Here is a 9,883-nt window from a genome sequence, read left to right as displayed (position 1 = left end):
TTCAGAATGAAATATTACAAGTCAGGAAATTATTTGGGTCCTTCTATTTTTCATATTCTTTATTATCATGTTTACAGTACCAGAAAGCAAGAAGGGTAAGTTTTGTCCAGAGTAGATACTGATTCAGGAATTTGTCTTCTTCTATGCCATTGTCTCATTTTTTTGTCATAGCAGTTGGAGTTGTTGATTGCATTTCATTTATTCAATGGTTGAGGAAAGGAAAAGAGACCGAGGGACTTCTGCTTCTTTGATTTGTGATTACAAATTGTGTGTACTCATTTGAGTTTTTGTATTTTTCATTCATTACATGTTTTCCAAAGCAATTGATTGGCTTGTTTTGCTGTTACATCTAGATTTGTTCATTTTGACAGATTATTCTTGTTCCCAATCTTGTTTCCTAGTATGGTAAACCAACTTTTGCGGGCATCTTCCTCTCAGACAGAATCAGGTCTCCTTCTGCTGTAGGTGTAGAATTTCCATTCAAATAAACTAGCTTGACATGTAAGAGTCACAGACACTTTTCTACATATTGAAATCTCAAGTATAGAGTCAGCTAAAAGTGAAATAAAAAAAGAGAGAAGGGGAAGAATACAGATAATAAAAAATGGAAAAGTCAAATTTCTGGGCTACATATTTCTAATTCATATATAGAAGCTAGACAAGATAAGGTAAACCAGAGACTTAGCATAATGGAAAATTCTAAAGTAAGAATTTGTTGGGCTGGAAGTGAGTTGTGACTAGATGGCTAGATTGATGGCTAGATTGATGAGTTTAGTCCTTAAACAAAATTATCTGTGTACACCAACACAAGTATCTGTTGGTGTATTCAAAGGGAATCTGACTATCCAATGACAACCAGAAAAATGCAAAACACAAGTTGAAAAGCAGTCTAAACAACTATGGACAGATTTGGGGTGGTTGCAGTGTGAAATGACAGAGAGGATTCTAGTTCCAGAAGCAGAATGAAGAGAGCATCAATTTTCTAATAAGGAGAAATTGAGAGGAGAGAAATTGAGAGGAGAGAAGGAGAGGAGCAAAGAGGGAGTTCCTTTCCTTTTGATAGCAACAGGATAAAGGCACAAAGAGTTCCTACTCCTGTAGTTGATTCTCCAACAAGTGCCCCTCCCCTATCTACTTTAGACATGCTTGTCAAAAGGGCATAGAAGGACCAGGGACCATCATTAGAATCAATTCAGAGGCTCACAACCCTTTATTTATGATGTCCCATATGCCATTTTAAAATCACGTTTCTCCATGTTCTTGCCTTTGTTTCATTTCCAATCCACAGCAGAGACAGAATAAAATTTTATTTAGCTGTTCCAGTTTTAAAATCATATTTTTGATGTATGAGTTTAGTGCTAAAAGATATTGACAGACCCTATTGTCTTAGAGCATTATTTACACGAACTGCCAAAGAAAGCCATGTTCTGCCAGCTATATTCTACTGTTACCAATGAGTTTAATTGTAAGAAGTTTTCCGTGGCTGTTTATTGTTTCTATTTCCATGCTGGCACAATGCCATGTTGCCTAAATTTTAATAGGCTATTTCTACTTGTCAGCAGCACTGCTGTTCCCTTACAGCATTTACTGATTACTTTGTCCATTACATTCCACAACTGAGTGACAGATTGTAGGCATGAGGAAGAACTCATATTGCTTTCAAGAAAAATATAAATATCTGAATACATTAGAATGTCCTTAATCTTCTCTGGGGACATTCCCAACTCTATACATATCCCAAGGAAGTTGTAACGATTTCTAGTGCAGTTCAAATCTTCCTTTGTTTTTTGTCAGTAAAAAACTGTTCTAAAAATACTGTGATTTCTAAACAATTCACTACTTAGACCAGCTGCCTCCTTACAGTCTCCTCTGTGATTAACTGCCCTTTGACTGTTTCCATTCTTACTCTTGTTACTGCAAAGTAAGTTCTAAGCTAAGCAAACATTTAAGTTTGGAAGAAAACAGAGAGAGATGATCACAGTCATGTGATAAATGGGGGTGGCTATAAGAAATGGACATGTGACTTCTTGCAAATCTATTTAATGGAATAAAGACAAATGGAATTGTACTTACGTACTATACTGTACATGCCCTCTTGTACAGGCATCCATTGATCTGGCTCTTGTTCTGCATGAAACTAGGTAAAGAGTCCCAAATAAAAAGAATGTCTAAAATCTAGTTTTTAAAAGGTTTTACAGAAGAAAGCAATGTAACAATGCCTTCCCCTTTTCAAAAGCAGCTAGTTTGAAATAAGATTCAGCTAACATTCTTCTTATTATGGCTTTATAAAATTGCTTTCCTTTTGGCTGATTTATTCATGTTGTCGTCTTAACAGAATAACAGAGTTGGAAGGGACATTGGAGACCTTCTACTCCAACCCCCTGCCCAGGCAGGAAACCTTATGCCATTTTAGACAAATGGTTGTCAAAACTCTTCTTAAAAAACATCCAGTGTTAGAGCACCCACAACTTCTGGTGGCATATTGTTCCACTGATTAATTGTTTTAACTGTCAGAAAATTTCTTCTTAGTTCTAGGTTGCTTCTCTCCTTGATTGGTTTCCATCCATTGCTTCTTGACCTGCATTTAAGTGCTTCGGAGAATAGTTTGACTCCTTCTTCTCTGCAGAAGCCCCTGAGATATTGGAACACTGCTATCATGTCACATCTAGTCCTTCTTTTCATTAAACTAGACACACCCAATTCCAGGAGCCATGGTGGCACAATGGTTAGAATGCAGTATTGTCAGCTAATTCTGCTGGTTGTCAGGAGTTCAATCCTCACTGGCTCAAGGTTGACACAGCCTTCCATTCTCCCAAGATCAATAAAATGAGGACCCAGATTGTTGGGGGCAATATGTTGAGTCTGTAAACCATTTAGAGCTGTAAAGCACTGTGAAGCAGTATATAAGTCTAAGTGCTATTGTTAGTACTATTCTTTATATGTTTTAGCCTCCAGTCCCTTAATCATTTTTGTTGCTCTTCTCTGTACCTTTTAAAGCGTTTCAACATATTTTTTACATTGCGACACCAAAACTGGAAACAGTATTCTAAGTGTGATCTTACCCAGGCATTATAGAGTGGTATTAACATTTTGCATGACCTTGATTATATCTTTCTTCTATCTAAGTCTTCTATATTTTCTTGCCTTTTCTTGCACAAAGGCAGCTGGGTGATCTTGGGCCAATCAATCTCCCTCATACTTAGGAAGGGGACAATGGCAAACCTTCTGAAATTTTACTAAATCAACTACAGGGACCTGTTTAAGCAGTTGCTAGGAGTCAACACTCACACACATTCTCTATCTCTCATCCCCCTCTCTCTCACACACATACACACCTATTTTATATTTACCATAAGAAAAAAAGAAAAAAGAAAGAAACAGAAATGAAAAAAAATGCATATGGGAGATAATATCTGGACTACATGTAAAATCTGATGTGTCTGTACAATAAAAACATTGACTGTATCCTTCTTCTGAAACCAGAAGAACATTTCAGGGAACCCTTCAGGAGCCCAAATTTTTACCAGAAGCATACAGTTTGTACTTTGTAATTCATTCACTGCTGCATGTAAATCATGCAGACTCAGGAGAGAAAAATCTTCCACACCAGTGGCCACCAAGAAGCACTTAAATTGAGGCATATCAGCCACCAACATTGGTAGGAGTACCCTGCAAGACTGGTAAGTTGAAATACAAGTGCTCAGAGTTCCCAGAAATACAAAGATAATATAGAAAGCATGCTAATAAAATGAATGAGGCAGAAAAATTACTAAAATGTCTTTTTACTTATGTTCTCTTGCTATGTTCTTAGGCATCTGCCTACCCTGAAAGCTAATCCAGTTATGAGTGGGCAAGTCCCAAAATTATCAGCCCTACAACTCAGAAAGATCAACTTATTACTGTCCAGGCATAGGACAAACTGAAATTCAATTTTTTTAACTCGGAAATGAGATTTGGGCACCTTGTACTAATCCATATTTGAATCAGCTGGAGCATTTCAGTAACTGATTTAAATCTTCATTTTCACTCTTTAAATTAGCAATTTTTAGCCAGCTTTGAATAGATGTGGTAATTTCACACCAGGGCTAGGCAGTTATTCATAAGAATCTAGACTCCAAACTCCTTCTACTGCATTTACCTTGATCTGGGAGAAAACTTTCATATTCCACATAAGTAGACTACAACCTTCCTTGCCACGAGGATGAAATTTTAAACATGACAGTTCCCATTGCAGCTCAAAGAAGTCAGGGGTCTAAGGTTTGAATTCTAGGGTTTTTTTCCTGCTACCTCTTTAAGTTAATGGGATGAAATTAAAAAAAAGTCAACATGGCTGCTGCAACCATATAATCCAGGGGTGTGAAACTGGCAGCCCATGGGCCAGATGCGTCACATTTAGGCCACACCCAACTCAGCGCTGTCAATGGGAAAAACGTCGCAGAATGTCACGTCACAGCAATGTGACATGGCGAGTGTAACACAAGTGTTACAATCAAAGCCCCATCTCTTTTTTACATATATCCATCTTTTTAAAAATGACAAAACTTTAATTTCCTGATTATGGCCATCCTCTTGCCTTTTTTTGTCCCCTTCCTGAACATTTCTGATTAACAGAAACTTGACAAATATCTTGGGAAGCAGCTGAAAAATGTTTAAATATAGTTCTTTTTAATCTTGGAACTTTGGATTGCCAGTTCTTAGTCCTTAGATCCAGGTGTGTCCACAGATCCATGGTTCTCCTGTCCATTGAGTCCTTTTTCTTTCCTCCATGCAAGGATTATCATCTTGATCCTCAGGCAGTCCAGTGAAGAAAGCAGTCTTTGAACACTCTAGTAAAGTTTCAGAGTCTTAACTGCAGATGGATTAAAGGCTCTTTGATCTTTTAAATTGGGTTTAGGACTTATCTCATATGCTTATAAATTTGCTTATAAATTTACTATGGCTTTTTTGTGAAGTTGTTTAATCAGGTCAAGCTAAATTAACTTTAAAACAAAGGATTTAGATACAGAAGATCAATTGGAAATAAAAGGAGGATTAGGGCAACATGATAGCAATGTTCCAAAATCTAAGCTGCTGCCACCAAGAAGAGGGAGGGTCAACCTATTCTCCAAAGCACCAAAGGCAAGAAGACAAGAAGCAATGGATGGAAACTAAGAAGCAACCTGGAGCTAAGGAGAAATTTCTTTATAGTAAGAACAATAAACTAGTAGAATCCTCAACCTGCTCATGATATGGTATTTAAAAAAGGCTAGAAAAGTATTTGGCTTACATACAGGTAAAATGAAGAACTACTGAGTGATTGTGAATATGCAGGTTTTTTCCCTGCCCCATCAATTTTACTCACAGTTTCAAATTAAACATTTTTCCCTGCATATCTTCAGGCATAGCTAAATGTTGATCTGTATGGAAGAGTTTCCATTTTAGTTTCTTTTTCTAGTACAGTGCCCTTGAATCGATAGGAAATAAGCATACATTTATTACATGCATTAAATAATGATTATAGCACAGTAGCTGTCAGTGCTACTTGTTTTTTTATATGTGTGTGTATGTGTGTGTGTTTGTGTGTGTTTGTATTGCATGTGTTAATCGTATAATGTAGTTTTCTTGATAGCCATTTACTTGGAGTCCTAAAAAAGAGACTTTTTCTTTTTTTCTTTTGATGTGGAATTTGAAAGTAATAATGCACCTTCCATTATATGAAGACATAATACTCTTATTGTACAGCAACTGAATATATCCAGTAGTTGGCACTACAGGATCACTTTAGGAATTTTATGGCACAAACATGTTTGTATTACCCAAAGATTGCTTTTGGCCAGAAGACAAATTTTAAAAAGATGAGCTTTGGCTATGGAAACTCCAGAGAGCTCTTCTAATAATAAGAAAGCAATAAACATGCTGGTACTGTCCTATGCACAATGAGCACAAGCTCATGCTGGAAAGATTTTCCTTTTCTGAAATTAATAAATTTCCATAAATTTCTTCTGTGCTTGCCTTATAAAAGGCTCTTGGGGGAGAAAGCACCTTAAGTACATGCACAATATTAGCTATAGTGGAGAAAAAATGGGAGAGGCGATGTATATGAATGTGTGCGCATACTGTTAGTCCTTGGCTTACAACCACAATTGAAAGCATCATTTCTGTTGTTAAGCAAGACAATTGTTAAGTGAGTTGTACCCAATTTTACAACCTTTTTTGCCATGATTATTAAGCGAATCATTGCAGTTGTTAATTGTGTGTTCATTAAGCAACTCTCCATTGACTTTGCTTGTCAGAAGCTGGCTGGGAAGGTTGCAAATGGCGATCACATGACCCCCAGACACTGTAACCATTGTAAACACCTGCTAGTGACCATTTTAAAAGGGCTTACCAGATCTTGCCTGCAGAACTCCAGATCACCAATAGATGGCAGCAAATACAGAACAGAAATTGCTAATGCTTCTTCAAATAACTTACTGATTTTGCAGTTACAGACTGTAATGAGTATTTCCTCTCTTACCAAACAGGAATCCTGTCTAACAGGATCCATGAGAATGTACACAAGTCATCAAATATGCCCCTGAACTGAGCTGCGATTAATGGTTTCTTTTGGTGGTTAAGGACTTGAAATGCAATGAAACATGTATCTCTTCTTTTCACCAAATTGTCTTTCTGGTTTCTTGGTTTCATAATGTTTATCACACATGTGTCCTGATTTTCTTTAGCTTTTATGGTATTGTTGAACAAAAAGAACTGATTGTGCAGAAACTAGAAATTTAATCAAAAAGTCTGATTAGCAAACTGCTATTGAGACAAATTCATGTGAGGAGAAGAAAGAGATGAGAACTGGAAAAGGCTTCACCACTCTGGATGCTACAGGGATCAAAACCACTGAGAAGCTTGTAATATTCCAGATCAATAAAACCATCAATTTTTTACTGTGTTGTTCTGCTGGTATAAAAATAAGAGACTTGTAAACAATGACAGCAACAACTCTGTCTCGAGAAATAACGCAGCTACCCTAACCCTAGGTCTCCAGAGATCATTATAAGTCCTAGAGAAGCCCTGATAGGTACTGCTGTTGTTTTAGTTGCCATCCTACTGTTGGAAAAAAAATACACATTTGTGGTGTCTTGATTATGTGGAAGAGTAGAAGAGTAGAAATCTAGTGAGCAAACAATGAGTGAAACAGATTTATGACTTTAACAGAAAGGTTTATTTAAGGAAATCCATTGGGAGGATGGAAACAGGAGAGTCAGCAACTGTGAGTATGTACACACACACACACAAAAGCTCCTCTGTGCATTCATGCCTTGGAAACAAAGGCAGAAAGAAAAGCATGAGATTAGCAATCTCATAGACAAAGACCAGACAGAAAGAGAGAGAAACAAAGAGAGAACACATAAAAAATCCCTAACTCTCTTATCTATATGGACCCCTTGTGGTCAATAGGAGCTGAGGTGCTAAAAAAGTCAGAACCACTGAAATCATATTTTTAATATTTGTGCTTTCTCCCCTTCCCCAATTGCAAAGGAAACAAGTGAAGTAGTTACTTATGTGACAAAGGTAGCAGGTGAGCCATTCCCAAAACTGTTTGCAGTGTTGCTGACCTCAAACTTACTTTAGCAATTTTGTTCTCCACATTGACTTATATAAAGAAAAGGAGAGGAGGAGTATTGTTGCAGCATAAATCCAGCCTAGCTTCATTGTCTGCAGCTGGCACACAGTGGTGAGATCACTGGCCAAGAAAGGAAATGACCACTTTATCCAATTCATTCTGAATCTTTAAACTATGCAACCAAAGGAATTGGGCTCAACAGAGTTACATAGAAAAGAGGAAATGAAAAGTGAAAGTGTCTTCCACTTTTGTACTCTTTAATTGGCTGGATGAAACATCATACTAAGACTGATTTAACCATGTTTTCCTGAATAATTCAGAAGATCTAAACCATAAAACAAAAATGTGTATGATTTTCACTTTCATTTTTATGGACTCTAACGAGGCATTTTCAGAAACACATTGGTATCCCTGATAAAAAGCAGGATTTTTATATTTTTCAGATTAAGAGAGGAGTGAAATGCAATATAGATGCCCTGGGCTTCATTGAAGCTTTTAAGCAGCATTATGAATATTATAAGCCATCCAGAGTTACCTTGTGGTAAGATGGGCGGCCAATACAATTTAAAAACAAAACAAGTAAAAAAAAAAACCTGGGTTTAATGTAAGATGGAGACACAAAAGGGGGGCTGTGATGCCACTCCCGCTGTAAACAATGATTTTTAAACTGTAGTGGCGCAGTATAATTTTGAAGCTGGGTGAAAACCAAGGAAATAATGATGGCTAAGAGAAATGTACGCATAATTTTTGAGTTCATGTATCTACATAGTTTGTTGAAATAATTAAATCATATGATGCCTGAAGGTTAAATTCCCCAGCCCTATTTTAACTTAGCCTCGAACTTTGAAAGCATTCCTTCCAGATGAAAATGTAGATTGTGGATTTTGAGATTACTGGTTTTCTTCAACGAATTGTTTTTTTGTCCAGATGGACTTTGACACTGTTAGATGCAGACACCATTAACCTTCAGTGGTTTTGCCAAGATTTTTCTTTTGAGAGGGACATAAACTAGAATTTACCCCCCACCCTGCCTCCTTGAATTCTACATTCAGAAATATATTATTTTACAGAACTGAATATATGATTCAATGCTGCATTCAGAATAAGAGCTTACACAAAAGTAGATTTCTGGAAGATTCAGTACAACAATCTGATGGCCTCCAAACAAGACTATAATAGACAATTATGACCAGATGCAGCCTGTGAATGTTTAAGGATGATGTGGGGTATATCTGAATTTTCAAGCATCATCAACAGTTTGCGAAGACAAGGCAAGAGCTGGGAATGACTCAGATATCTCCTGGGTCTACAGAGAATGCAAGAGCAGGGGAGATGTGATGGCCCTTGAACAGATTTCCCGAATGCTTGGGGTACTGGGGTACATTTGAATCCTACCGAGGGCGGAGAAAAGGTCTCTTCCCATTCCCTCATCACTTTGCACGGCTTCTCCCCTGGGACAACACGACGCAGTTCTGCAGCAAGGGGGCCGCCCTAACCCAAGCCAAGCTCCACCTCCTGATAGCTGCGGTCAACAGGCTGCTCTGCTCGTTCAGCCAATCAAACGGCGGGCAGGACTAGTGGGCGGGGCGCTCGGTGAACCTGCAGGAGTCGCGCATCCCCAGAGAGCGCAGCATCAGTACCACAAGCCCGAGAAGACCGTTGTGAGACGCCCCTCAGCTCTGCTAGCCGGCGGGAACCACAGCCGGAGCTTTGCCAATGGTAGCGCCGGCCCCAACCTCTCCACGTCGAGAGCGGAGTGCAGAAAGCCTTTGAGGTAAGCCGCAGTCCTTCCATTGTCCCGTAGGATTGCCGAGCTACCGCCCTCCTCTTTCGCAGTGCTGGGGGGTCGGAGCGGCGTGGGAGGGGGCGGCCCCGGAGCCGCGGATCTTAGGCGTTCTGCAGTGAATGCAGCGTCTAGTGGCGCATCGCTCTTCCTCTCCCGCTGGCTGGGTTTCAAGGAAAGACAATGGGATGGAGCGCGTTCCCGACGACGCATCTTTGAATTCATTGAGGTTGAGGAACGGGTGTGTGTGTGTGTGTGTGTGTGTGTGATTGTCTAGTCATCTAGATCTGAACCTAGACACTGTTTCCAGGAGGAATTAGAAGGCAACAAACACAATGCCGGATATTTTTTATGTCCTCCCCCAATTAGAAGCAGAGCCTTCGGGTTTGGGCGTCCATGTGTGTGTGAGTGATGTCATGGCCGATAAGGGCAGCAGGAAAAAGACATTATAGTGGAAAATGGTGGGGTACTAGCTCTTAGCAAAAGAAATTGTCTGTGGACCAAGT

General features: G+C 38.9%; 1 protein-coding gene across 22 annotated transcripts in view; it reads left to right on the top strand.

Annotated features, from left to right (window-relative positions):
- Window positions 1–9,197: 9,197 nt before the first annotated feature.
- KIF1A (kinesin family member 1A) overlaps window positions 9,198–9,883 on the top strand; it is a 94,715-nt gene continuing 94,029 nt past the window's right edge. For 11 of the 22 annotated variants that reach the window (XM_087964851.1, XM_087964853.1, XM_087964850.1 and 8 more), the window contains exon 1: window positions 9,198–9,378. The gene's annotated coding sequence lies outside the window, so the exon portion shown is untranslated. The remainder of the gene's footprint in view (window positions 9,379–9,883) is intronic. The other 11 variants (XM_026667703.2, XM_087964861.1, XM_087964860.1 and 8 more) reach the window with 1 other exon arrangement.

The sequence above is a fragment of the Notechis scutatus genome, chromosome 4, assembly GCF_049901735.1.
Source record: "Notechis scutatus isolate UNSWTSFEM ecotype Mainland chromosome 4, rNotScu1.2, whole genome shotgun sequence".
NCBI lineage: Eukaryota > Metazoa > Chordata > Lepidosauria > Squamata > Elapidae > Notechis > Notechis scutatus.
The sequence above is the reverse complement of the archived record's forward strand: the minus strand, read 5'-3'. Positions and strand labels throughout refer to the sequence as shown.